The sequence below is a fragment of the Lepidochelys kempii genome, chromosome 5 (assembly GCF_965140285.1).
Source record: "Lepidochelys kempii isolate rLepKem1 chromosome 5, rLepKem1.hap1, whole genome shotgun sequence".
In the NCBI taxonomy this organism is placed as follows: Eukaryota; Metazoa; Chordata; order Testudines; family Cheloniidae; genus Lepidochelys; species Lepidochelys kempii.
Window position 1 is genome coordinate 46,738,299 of NC_136384.1, and position 14,255 is coordinate 46,752,553.

Genomic DNA, 14,255 nt, shown 5'->3' on the forward strand with positions numbered 1-14,255 from the left:
TCCTTCTCTGTACCTGTTCCAGTTTGAATTCATCTCTCTTAAACATGGGAGACCAGAACTGCACATAATATTCCAGATGAGGTCTCACCAGTGCCTTGTATAATGGTACTAACACCTCCTTATCTCTACTGGAAATACCTAATCTGATGCATCCCAAGACCGCATTAGCTTTTTTCACGGCCATATCACATTGGCAGCTCATAGTCATCCTGTGATCAACCAGTACTCCAAGGTCCTTCTCCTCCTCTGTTACTTCCAAGTGATACATCCCCAGTTTATAACAAAAATTCTTGTTATTAATCCCTAAATGCATGACCTTGCACTTTTCACTATTAAATTTCATCCTGTTACTATTACTCCACTTTACAAGGTCATTGAGAGCTTCCTGTATGATATCCTGGTCCTTCTCTGTATTGGCAATACCTCCCAGCTTTGTGTCATCCGCAAACTTTATTAGCACATTCCCGCTTTTTGTGCCAAGGTTAGTAATAAAAAGATTAAATAAGATTTGTCCCAAAACTGATCCCTGAGGAACTCCACTAGTAACCTCCTTCCAGCCTGACAGTTCACCTTTCAGTGTGACCCGTTGTAGTCTCCCCTTTAACCAGTTCCTTAACCACCTTTCAATTTTCATATTGATCCCCATCTTTTCCAATTTCGCTAATAATTCCCCATGTGGAAACGTATCAAATGCCTTACTGAAACTGAGGTAAATTAGATCCACTGTGTTTCCTTTGTCTAAAAAATCTGTTACCTTCTCAAAGAAGAAAAGGAGTACTAGTGGCACCTTAGAGACTAACCAATTTATTTGAGCATAAGCTTTCGTGAGCTACAGCTCACTTCATTGGATGGAGATCAGGTTGGTTTGACACGATCTACCTTTTGTAAAACCATGTTGTATTTTATCCCAATTACCATTGACCTCAATGTCCTTAAATACTTTCTCCTTCAAAATTTTTTCCAAGACCTTGCATACTACAGATGTCAGACTAACAGGCCTGTAGTTACCCAGACCACTTTTTTTTCCTTTCTTAAAAATAGGAACTATGTTAGCAATTCTCCAGTCATATGGTACAACCCCTGAGTTTACAGATTCATTAAAAAATTTTGCTAATGGGCTTGCAATTTCATGTGCCAGGTCCTTTAATATTCTTGGATGAAGATTATCTGGACCTCCCAATTTAGTCCCATTAAACTGTTCAAGTTTGGCTTCTACCTCGGATGTGGTAATATCTGCCTCCATATCCTCCTTACCATTTGTCGTCCTACCATTATCCCTAAGCTCCTCATTAGCCTCATTAAAGACTGAGAAAAAGTATTTGTTTAGATATTGGGCCATGCCTAGATTATCCTTAACCTCCACTCCATCCTCAGTGTTCAGCGGTCCCACTTCTTCTTTCTTTGTTTTCTTCTTATTTATATGGCTATAGAACCTTTTACTATTGGTTTTAATTCCCTTTGCAAGCTCCAACTCTACATGTCTTTTGGTCTCACTCACTTTATCCCTACATGTTCTGACCTCAATAAGGTAGCTTTCCTTGCTGATCCCTCCCATCTTCCACTCCTTGTAGGCTTTCTGCTTTTTCTTAATCACTTCTCTAAGGTGCTTGCTCATCCAGCTTGGTCTACAACTCCGGCCTATAAATTTTTCCAATTTCTTGGGATGCAGGCTTCTAATAGTTTCTGCAACTTTGACCCTTCTGTTCTCTGGATCAGCTCTTGTTACAGGCCTGTCTATTCTTCTCAGTAAGGAGTCCCCAATCACGAAGACCTGCCTTTTCCTGGTGATGGTGCGGTTCTCCAGTCTATCCCCTGTTCCCTCTGGCTGCAAGTCCTCTCGATTCCCATTGTCCCTTGCAATCCTCTGCAACCCATCCTGTATCCTCCTGGGGCTTATACTTGGTGTTGTCTCCATTGACTCTTGCCCTCTTCCTATAGGACTAGCTGCTCTTCTCTTCTTTCTTGCCCTCTCACCTTCAGTGACCACCTGCTATGCCCCTTTTTCATTTTCCAACTCCGCAAACCTGTTCCTGAGCTCTATTTCTCTTTCACTAGCCCACCTTTTCCTCTGCCTGGTTCTCTTAGTCACATGCTTCCACTGTCCACTTTCCTCACCCAGCAGTATCCCCTCAGCATTCTTCGGTCCTGCTTCCATCTGCAAGTCTAAGCTTTTCTCTTCAGCCTCCTCATGTCTTTGCTCCATCATCCACTCGAACCCCCTTCTAAACTTGACCAGAGTTTCCACCTGCATCTCTAATCCTTGGACCTTTTCTTCCATCAGCTCTAACAGGTGGCACTTCATGCAGATGAAACTCTTTTCAGGTCCCCCCCTCCAGGATCATGTACATGCCGCAGCTTCCACGTCCAGTCATCTTCATTGTATTTTCCACTACTTGGGTCACTCCCACTGCTGCCTCTGTATCTGTCATAGCCTTCTCACCTAAGTCCTGTTAGTCTGGGAAACACAAACCAAACCAAACCAAACCACCCACAGCAAAACAAACCTCCAACGAGCACCAAAACACTGCCAGACCACCACACTCTCCCTTCACTAGCCTGTCTGTCCCTGTGTCTGGCTCTCTTAGTCTTCCCCCCAAAGTCCCACTCAAACTCCCCTGTTTACAGCTCTGTTTGCTCGCTCCTGTGCCGCTGCAGCTGTCTGTGCCGCTGCCTGGCTGGCTGGCTGGCTACCTTTCTTTACAGGACCCCTAGTGAGAGAAGCCCCATCCCCTAATCAGGGCTCAGTTTCTCTCCCAGCACACTGCCCCACCAGCCTCTATAAATAACAGGTCTCTCACCTTTCAGCACAGTGCCCTAACTACTAGACCATGGGATATTTGGATGTGGGTTACCCTCAGTTTCTCCTGCTAAAGCTGTTCCACTTTGGATAAACAAATAAATCGTCATTGTAAGAGGGGGACTGGACCCTAGTCTCCAATCTACCAGGCTCTAGTCATTCTCTCAGGTTCTCCCTCTGTCCCAATGACTATTTCAGTATCATGATCAGGCCCCACAGGCAAGCTGGGTGAAGGAGCACCTATCCTTCGCTGATTTGTGGGTTGCAGTGGGGCTTTAGTGTGAGATGGGGTCCAGCTTCCTAGAGTGAGGTAGCAGCGTGCATGCCCACAAGCAGAAATTCAGGTGCCTAGGGAACTTTTACAGCAAAAATTCAGGTGCTGAGTCAGTTTACACACTTACAGGATTAGGTGGCAGCCAAACAGGGGTTTTGTGGATCAGTAGTGCCTAAAACTGGGCCTTAGGTGCCTCAATCTGGGCTTTAGACACCTATGTCACTTTGTGGATCTGGGCCAAGGCAGCTGCATGATACAGACACCTGTAGTTATGCCAGCTTGCTGAAGGGAAGTCTCTGCCATGAAGAGCTTAAAATTTAAGGCCCTAGTCCTGCAACCCTTATTCATGTGATTTTACTAGAACTACTCCTGCATGTAAGTGTTTGGAAGAGCAGGATCTAACTTTAGAACTGTTCATTCTTGCATGCAGTTTAGTTCGCGGCCTATGCACCACTTATGAGTCATTATGAGGGCTTGTGTGGGACTAGGGTGACCAGACAGCAAGTGTGAAAAATTGGGACACTGGTTGGGGGGTAACAGGAGCCTATATAAGAGAAAGCCCCAAATATCGGGACTGTCCCTACAAAATTGGGACGTCTGGTCACCCTAGTGTGGGTCTTAAACATTGCACAGTCCTTGGGCTGGCCATCAGCACAGGAATGAATTTGCTGGGCTTTACATAAACACTCCAAAGTGGCAGTTGTTAATTACTGCATTACAGTCTTCTTTTTCACATACTACAGTTAAAATGCCACTTTTTAATATATCTATATGGATAGTGGTTTTTTGTAATGTTCTCTGTGCTTACAAGGACAAGTAAATCAAACCTGACTTCAGAAAGCCTGCTTCCCAGAATCAGCCGCATATAGTAATACCAATGTTCCAGAGAGTCCTTAAATACTACCCCAAGACTTTATATTTACTGAAATATATTCCAGCAGAACTATAGTCCACTATTAAAATATATTATTCAACCCACTCCCAAGGCAACACTGAGAAAATAAAAATGGCACCACCATTACATTATTCACAGACAACAAAACATTATTCTCCAACAAAATGTCTCAGCAGCTGAAGTCCTCTCCTGATTCTGCACATGCTACAATATGTGAACTTCTATGCACGAGCATGGGAAAAGTGCAAACTCCTTGGTGGCTGCAGAATGCCATATCTGCCATATTATGCTTTCCGCCCCTGAAGCATCCTGTAAGGCTCTTACGACTGTCTAGCCTTGTAGTGCAATAATATCAGAGGACTCAGTTGTGTGCACTTCAGCACCAATCTGACTAAATGCTTAAGCATGTGCTTACCTTCAAGCCTATGAACTACTGAAATCAATGGGACTACTCATGTGCTTAAGTGCTTTGCTGGATCAGAACCAGGACCAGAGTGTTCAGCATCTTACAAGATCAAGCCCCAAATGAGTTTATGACAGGTTGTTTGTTCCTGACATTGACCAAAGATTCATAGATTCATAGATACTAAGGTCAGAAGGGACGATTATGATCATCTAGTCTGACCTCCTGCACAATGCAGGCCACAGAATTTCACCCACCACTCCTGCAAAAAACCTCTCACCTATGTCTGAGCTATTGAAGTCCTCAAATCATGGTTTAAAGACTTCAAGGAGCAGAGAATCCTCCAGCAAGTGACCCGTGCCCCATGCTACAGAGGAATGGCGAAAAACCTGCAGGGCCTCTTCCAATCTGCCCTGGAGGAAAATTCCTTCTTGACCCCAAATATGGCAATCAGCTAAACCCTGAGCATATGGGCAAGATTCACCAGCCAGATATTACAGAAAATTCTTTCCTGGGTAACTCAGATCCCACCCCATCTAACATCCCATCACAGGCCATTAGGCCTATTTACCATGAATATTTAATTACCAAAATCATGTTATCCCATCATACCATCTCCTCCATAAACTTATCGAGTTTAATCTTAAAGCCAGATAGAGTCTTCTAGCTTGGAAATCCACCCTTGCCTCCTCTAAAATTGTATTATATCCCGAGGATATATTATATTATTATTATTATTTGTATTACAGTAGTGCCTAGGGTCCCAGTCACAGACTCAGACCTCACTGTGTTAGTTGATGTACAAAGAACAAAAAGATGGTCGCTGCCCCAAAGAGCTGATGAACCTAACTAAAATGAAGGGAATATTCATGTCCTCTGTGACCGATTAGAAACTGTGAGCAGCTGTTCTACTGCTCCACTATGTATAGCTCTCTAGAGAAAGCATGCAAGAGAATACCGAGCTCCACTGAATGGACAAAGTCCTCCATAGCAAAACACTCAGGTAAAGTCTTTCTTTGTTTAAAAATACGTGAGCCTATGCCCCATCTGCATCACTAGAGAATTAGCCTAAATTATTCCTAATCAGGCACTACAATACTCAGGAAAAGGAGAATTTATTACATGACTTCTCTATGTCTTAAGTCATTTTACAAGTCTCTGGATGAGCTCAGAGTAAAAGCATCCTTGTCTTTTTTTTTCTTTTCATATTTTATTTATTCACCAAAGCACACTCTAAAATACAGAAAACATTATTAGTTTTTTAAAAGTACTTCTGTAATTTGCTGCTGAGCAAGAGCCAGAGCTAGATCACAGAAAAAGTGAGAAATATTTTTAATTGACTTGAGTCTTACACATTACATTTGTGGATTACATGCTTTTCTTAAGAAGCATATAGTTGGTAACTTAGAATAGTTTTTCTCACCAGAACAAAATACTGTATATCATGATTCAATGCAAATTGTTAGTACTCATGGCCTGATTCACCTCTCTGTTACACTAGGCTAACTTCTCTGCCTCTAGCTGATTTACTCCAAATTTACACCTGTGTAGGTCTAAGGAGAATCAGACCCTAAATCTTTAGCATATGTGCATTATTTCTGCCTACAAAGTAATACTAAAATGAATAAAAAGACTATTTGTATTTTACACAGTGCCAACTAATGATAAAAAAAATGCAACACTAATGTTAGTGTATGGAATCATTTTCATTTTGTAGCCCTGCAACATACTTCTGACAAGAAATGTAGTAAAAAGTTATGTTTTTTTTCAGTCACACAAAGTAAAATTGCTGTAATTTGTTAGACAGCTACATACAGAGTGGCAGATTCTTCACTGATTTGTGCCTGTGTAGTCATTTACACCTGAGCTGAACGCAAAGTGGGTGTAAAATACAGTATGTCCAAATCAGTAAATCCTCTCTTGCCTGGGGTTATGTTTTTTCACAGTCACTGTGCAAATGACAACATAAGATGCAAGGCACCTTTAGGTTTGATCTTTAGCTACACTAGAACAGCGCTCAGTTCTTCTGAGCATGAAGCCAAAGATGGCTTTATATCTTCTCTCTGCTGCCCAATCCTTAGGCCAGCCAGGGCCTGGATCAGACCCTGACACAGGTTACAGCAGTCTCAGGGCTGCTTTAAATTGCACCCAACTGCAATGTTCCCCAAGAGACTTAAAATTAAGTATTGCTCAAATGCTTTGCTGAATCAGGGCCTTAATTGAAGCCAGGATCTGGTCCTTTATGTTTACAAATGAATATTAAAAATAGCTATATAACTATATATAGCCAGGGGCTGGTTTGTTCTGTAATTTTGTGACCAAGCAATTTTCCACAGAATACACTCATTAGGGTAAAATTGTGCTTGAGAATCTAACCTTTCATTTTAAACAATTAGTTTCTAGCCCTGATGGTTATAAAGATAACTTGGAAAATACAAATTAAGTGGGACTCAGTGCAACAATGCAAATCTTTAACCAGCCAGAAACAATAGCTTTGAGAGCCTGCGAACCAACTGACCAGTATTCAAAAGAAGGAGCTGTCAATCAGGCCCAGGATCTGGTGAGAATGCTAGCATGAGCATCTCTCTCATCTCTGAGCAGTGAACTTCCTGCAGTTTTTGTGAGCGGCATTTTGTATAAATGTTCAGTTAATTTTTTTTAATCTGAAATAGGCACACACACAGGGCGAAGGAAGGGGCCGCTTACCCAAAGAGCTATAATATTAATACATGAGACTGTATTGTTTGGAAGAAGAAAAGGAGGACTTGTAGTCCTCCTTTTCTTTTTGCGGATACAGACTAACACAGCTGCTACTCTGAAACCTGTATTGTTTGTAAATCTCTTTTTTGGGGAGGAGGCCTGAGGAAAGTCATCTATCTCATAATTTTTTAACTTGCAGGGTTTGCAATCCTTGGATGCATGCATTTGCAAACATGGTTCTTGCTTAGATTGTTCCAGTGAGAGAACAGGTACAGCCTTACTGGCTAACATTTTTGTATTTTAGTAATGAAGTGAGACTTCAAATAAATCCCCTGATCTACTTTATCATGAAAGTAAAAACTTTAATTCCATTCTCCAATGTTACTTGGTCAATGCCACTAACTGAAACGGAGTTCTTTTTTTGAATAACTGTAAAGCTCTGAACCATATACATTAGAAATACCATGGCATCAGCAAACGGTCATCAGTCAGGGAAGGGATGTGTATGGTTGGGAAGAAAAATGGGCATCTCCACAGTGCTAAACACTGATCTGAGCCACTTTTACCTTCGTGGTTCTCATCCTTTTCCAGACCTGGACCCATCCTCCCATCTAGCTGGGACTGAGACAGGATCCCCCCTCCCAATTAGCAATATGGGAAAGGCAAGGCAGTTGTGACCCCCAACACCTGTTTACAATGAGAACCCCTGTTCTTTCTCATAGGAACCACATAATAACATTAGGGGTATCATAATAGTTCAGAAACTTAGTTGAAAAGCTTTCAAGTATACCTTATAGCAGAAAGTGCATACAATTCTCGAAGCTTAGCACAACTCAGAAACTATTTAAAAGGATGCCACCCTATTCCTGTACATTATGATGATTATAGCTTTGTGAATATTGAAAGCTTTAGAAAGTTATGAAAGACTCAAAACAAAAAGGTTAGAATGGAAATTTGTATGTAACCTTAACTACAGCTATCACAGACAACTGTTCCCACATTTTGACATGTGCCAGTTATTTTTAGTTCAGCTTGGCTATGCTGCCTCAGACACTTGCTATAAATTGCAATGCAACCATAGACAGGTTCAAGCAGCTAAATTATAGTGTAAGTGAAATAATTCCATTGGTACCCAGCACAAATTATTTTATTATCCTTGCAAGGCTGATGAAAATGCTGTGACACTATATAGAAACAGAATAAATATACTAGGTGGGGATATATAAATGATCCATAGTGAAGAGACTCATTCTTAGAAAATGAAACAGCTGCAAGAACTTCTATCTTCTTTAAGATGGCTTGGTTTAATGATTGTCTTTGTTACTGCCAAAAGGTACACTAAAGACATTTCTTTCTGAGGTTATTAATTATCACTGAAATATGTACGGCATGAAGTGGTACAAGAGTCTCAATGAATTTTTATGTACTGTAAAACACAGAACATTGATTGTAGGTCATCTCACGTTGCCACTACTGACAGCAACATCAAATGAGCATCTCACTCATGTGCTGTCTTGCGTGACTGGGTTCTTCATGCCTAGGACCATAACAACAATGAATTGGGTAATGGCACCATGCTACATGAGGCCAAATCAAACATTTGCTTTGCTGCTTTTGACAGTTTATGTCCCAGCCAAACCAAGGTCAAGAACCATATTTATTTACAGATGGCTTGCTAAATTCTTCACCTTGGTGCTTTGCTTGATATTTGCCTTCAAAGGGGAAGATTTTTCATGTCCAGATGGTTCACTGAATATATTTGCAACCATTAAAGCTGGATGTCTAAGCCAAATCAATGAGCACACAAATGATGATATATGGCAGAATGTAAAAAGGGTAAATCATGCATTTCATTCTTTGCTCTGAATTTAAATCCAACAGCTAAGTCCCATACTGCACAACTATCAAAGATGCAAGATACATCTCCACAAAAGGTTAAAATCAAGTCAGCTGCCAACCAAACTCCTGAGCAAGCGAACAGGAGAGGCAAACAGTGGAATTTTGGAAGAAGCAGCAGCAAGAGATCCTGTGCTTGAAAATAGAGGGACTTGGTGAGTTGTGTATTTGGTCTGGTCTGTTTGTCATTTGTTTGTTTATTTATTGTCTTTGAGAGTCAAGTAGCTTGGCTCTTTGAGCCACTGAACAGGCCAGGCAAGACAGGTCTGTTTGTGTCTTGGGGAAGGCTTTGTATTTGAAATCTCTGAGTGGTCAATCCCTTCCTGTTAATGAGGAGATGAAGCTGAGCAGCAAGGATTAATATTAGAGTTGGTTGGAAATTTTCCAACAGAACTTTTTTCTATAAGAAAATGCCAATTGGTAGAAAATGAAACATTTAATGGAAGGGTGTTGATTTTGACTAAATTTTGTTAGGAAAAATATCCGAATAAACATTCCAATAAGGCCAAAGCAACTTTTTATTTCAATGTTTTTATTTTATATTATCTAATATAATATGCACATTTGAAAAGGTTGAAACTGGAACAAAATGTCTTGATCAATGCAAAACAAATTATTATGGGAATTTAATTTTGTGTAGAACTGGGTCCAATTTTTTTCAGAAGTTTATTCACCAAAAATGCAATTTCATTCAACCTGAAGTTATTTGCAAATTCTTGTTGAGTTTGCCAAACAGTTTTGAGTGAAACAAAAAACTTGATACATTTTCATAATGTCAGAATGAAACATTTCATTTCAACCCAACCTGAAAATGTTTTGTTTCGATTTCAGGCTTTTTCAGAAAAGCAAAGGCATAGGCTCACAAAATGCTGAGGGAAGAAGATGATGATCTCCCTGTGATGGGGTGTACTCCCCATACCGGCCCTAAGAGAGCTGAATTAAGCAAGGCAGGCCCAATCAGCCAATTAAGCTGCAAACAGGGAAGATTTAGGCTATGTAGAGGGTGCTAATTAGAATAAAGCTCACCTGTGAGGGAACAGACAGGGCTTCTATAAAGCCAGGAGGCAGGCAACACTGTTGCGGGGGTGAGAGCAGTAAGGTAGAGGTAGCCCTTAATTGTTCACTACAGGGCCCTGGACTGGAATCCCCGACCATCCACTGCCGAGTGATACTGCACTGGGTAGACTGAATGGGAGGACTGCCTGAGTCACTGCAGGAGTGACATAGTCAGGTTAGCGGGTATGAGGACTGCCTCCCAGGCGCTGACTTTCCAAAGTGCTGGAGGGTGCTTGACCCCTGGCTCTGACACAGGCTCTGCCCCCACTCTACCCCTTCCCCCAAAGCCCTGCCTCTCCCCACCCAGTTTTGCCCCCTCCCTGACTGTGCCGTGTCCTTGCTCCTCCCCCGGCCTCCTGCATGCCATGGAACAGCTGTTTGTGGTGGGTGGGAGGTGCGGGGAGGCGCAGCTCTGTGGTGCCTGCCGGTGGGTGGAGTTGGAGTAGATGGGGTGGGAGAGCTGATACGAGGGCTTCTGGTGGGTACTTAGCACCCACCATTTTTTCCCTGTGGGTGCTTCAGGCCCGGAGCATCCACGGAGTCAGTGCCTATGGACTGCCTGATACTGCTTTGTGGTGAGATACTTGGAAAGACTCTCCCAGAAGGAGAATCACAGTGCAATCTGGCCAGAGGGCCAAGTCATGAAGCAGCTGTAGTGTGACTCTGTGGGTGGGAGGAGAACTGCAATGGTGAAAGAGAAGGAAGGGGATGCTGAACTGGGCAGAGCTAAGCCCCAGAAGAACGTGCTACCCAGCTGTGAGTAGAGCACTCTGTGACATTCCCTTATAACATTTAGCTCGGTGGTTTGGGTACTCTCCCAGATTTAGTTTCCCCCTCTGCCTGATGTGGAGAAGGGATTTGAACTTGGGGGGGAGGGATAGCTCAGTGGTTTGAGCATTGGCCTGCTAAACCCAGAGTTGTGAGTTCAATCCTTGAGGGGGCCATTTAGGGATCTGGGGAAAAAAAAAATTGGGAATTGTGCCTGCATTGAGCAGGGGGTTGGACTAGATGATCTCCTGAGGTCCCTTCCAACTCTGATATTCTATGATTCCACATTGCAGGAGCATGCCCGAGTCACTGAGTTATGGGATATTCTGGCATGGGTCTTTCCTCAGTCTCTCCTATTGAAACTGTTCCAATTTTTATAACCAATTAAATAGTCATTGGAGGAGGGACTTGAACTTGTGTCTCCAACATCATACATGAGTCTACTAACCACCAGACTAGACAGTCATTCTCACTCTCTTTCCCTGGCCCAATGATGATTCATTGTAATTCACCGTGGCAATTCATAATTATTCAATAAAATATTCTTTACTTTTCTGATTCAATGAACAAAATTTAAAAATTCAATTTTTTTAATTGCTGATAATCAAAAAAATTAGTTATTCACCCAGCAATAATTTCATGTGAACTTTCAAAATTTTCTGTTCTCAATCCATTTTGGAACAGAAAAAAAATACAAAATTTCCCTCAAAACAGAGGAGTTCCTAAGCAACCAGATTCGAGAAGCGTCACCATCCCAGATTCAAGAAAGAAAGGAACTGGTGGTGGTCAAGGAGCCACTGAGTGTGGAAACCAGAAGGAGGAGTGACAGTTTGTAAGCACCAGAAGTAAGAGAATCAATGCAGCATTCTGCACCGTTGAAGACAGATGAGGAAGGACAGGCTGTGACCACCAAAGAGAAGAGGACCAGGAGGAATTCCACATAGCTTAGAGTATCCAATCATTATCAGTTTCTCAGCATGGAAACTGCAGAAAATATCTCTATTCTATTCAGGTTTTCATACTGTGCTCATCACCACAGTACCTAAGCATCTTCCTGTAGTGCATTAAGCACCAGGACTGCAAATCTGTCACATGTTGTTTGTTCTCTCATCCTCTCCCCAGTGGGAGAAGCATGTGCAGTGGAGTATCTTGTTCTGATAAGGGCTTTGTTTTAAGAGGTTTTTTTAATAGATGTACCTGTTGCTATGTGTTTCTTTGTTAGAGAAGGCAAAGGCAAAGAAATGCACCTTGAACTTGGAGTGGAAGGGGATAAGGTTTGTCATGGTCGTTAGTTCCTGGGGGAGTTCATTCCACAGTCTTGGACCACCCTGAGAAAGTTCTATCTCCCGCACTGATGAGCTTTGTTCTTGCTGGAGACTGCCCTTTACCAGCCACCTGTAGGGTCCTTCCCCTACATCCAGCTTTGCCCCATACCACACCTCTCATGACCACTAGACTGAGACTATATTGGAACTACAGAAAGGCAGAATGGGTCAACTATATTAAGCTCATTGACCAATATACAGTCTATCCTTCAAAACATCTCAACAATCAAGCATACTTAGGCTTGGCAGAATTCAGTTTTTATTTTTTCTAATTTGGAGTAATATGAATTATTAAGGGTTTTTATTTTTTTATTTTTTTCTTGTTTTTTAAGAACTTGTCTATTTTTAATTTTATTTTATTTATTTATTTAATTTATTTATTGGACAGTTCCTGGAAATTAAGGAGGGCAGGTTAGGGTTAGGGCAGGGTTGCAAGAGGTTCATGGGGCTGCAAGGGGCTCCTGGCACAAGCAACGGGCCAAAGACAAAGGGGTGTGTGGAGTCAGGGAGGCTGCACTCCTGGAGCAATGACACCGAGTCAGGACTGCAAGGGGGAGGCTGCCCTGTTGCTGAACAGTCCCTGCCTAAGGATGGAGTCATTCAGTGGCAAGGTGGCCTTCTCCCACACCCAGGTGCTTGTCCTCTTCTTCGCAGTCCTGGCCAGGGGTCTCTGGTTAGCTGAGCCAGGACCGCAGCCTTCTCCACAGCTTGTGTCTGCAGATTGGGCGTTTCTGGCTCCATGACCGCACAGCCAGTCCTCTGCAGCTCTGCTCTCACAGCCCCACTCACTCACTCCCATGACAACGGGGCTGCAGAGGGCTTCCTGCACAGCCACGGGGCTGGTGTCACTGGATCCCTGCAGGCGCAAGTTGCAGGGAAGGCTGCAGTCCTGGTGGGGCAGAGCAGAGACCTCCCAGCTGCTGGGTGAGAGCACATCTGTGACAATGGGGCTGCAGAGTCCGTGTGCTGCTACAGCAGCTATTCAGTAGTGGGGTGGCCTCTCCTTCTCTCCCTTCCAGTCCTGCCCAGGGTTCTCTGCTCTGCCCGGACCTCAGCCTTCCCTGCACCCTGTTTTCAGAATCTCACTCCCGTGACACAAGGACGCAGAGGGCTCCCTGCACTGCTGTAGGGCTGATGACACCCAATCCCTGCAGACATGCCAGCTGTTACCGACTGATATTTCTTTCATCGATTTCAGTATGTGAGCTGAAGTCAGTGTGTACCAAGCTCTATCAATTGACATCACACCCTGACAAGCCTAAGCATACTCCAGGTTTACCAAAGCAATGTTTAAGGCCACCTCCAAGCCCTGCCCACATGGCTACCAAAATACCTATCTGCCACATCTGGATGAAGAATATGCACACCTCCTTACACAGTATGAAAAATCAAAAACCACCTCCTTTAAAGCCTGAATGCAGCCTGAAGAGCACACTGGGAGGGAAGCAATCTTAGAAATGGAGAGGTCAAGATCTAGCAGGGAAGCATGGACATTCAAGAAGCTCAGTGCCGGACAAAACACACCAGATACATGGCAACAGGCGTTCTCTCCCAATAGTGTCACCACACACCTGACCAACATAGCTAAAACAGACAAAGATAATATTTTCAAGGTGTCAATCAAAAGAAGAGTGGCATCAATAAACCCAAATCTTCCAACCATTCTCTGGGAAGAAATAGAAAAGTCTGATGCTCTGAAGTAGATGGGAACCTCTTGGGAATCAGACCCTTCAGTCCTTCCTACAACTGTCCCAGAGGATTGCCCAAGCAACAGAAGACTGTCATTCAATAAGTTTTAAAGTTTTAAAGTGTTGTGTAGCCTTGTCCTTCCCTCCTCCACCACCCCACCGGTGCTTCCCTCCTCCACCATCCCTCCTGGGCTATCTTGGCAGTTATCCCCCTATTTGTGTGATGAATAAATAAAGAATGCATGAATGTGAAGCAACAATGACTTTATTGCCTCTGCAAGTGGTGATCGAAGTGGGGAGGGTGCTTAGCTTACAGGAAAGTAGAGTGAAACCGGGGGACGGGGGAGGGGGGGCGCAGTTTCCATCAAGGAGAAACAAACAGAACTTTCACACCATAGCCTGGCCATTCCTGAAACTGGTTTTCAAAGCTTCTCTGATGCGCGCCAGGCCCTC

General features: G+C 43.1%; 1 protein-coding gene across 9 annotated transcripts in view; it reads right to left on the reverse strand.

Moving 5' to 3' along the window:
• PDE8B (phosphodiesterase 8B) overlaps positions 1-14,255 on the reverse strand; it is a 164,782-nt gene that overhangs the window by 103,346 nt on the left and 47,181 nt on the right. The window lies entirely within an intron of this gene.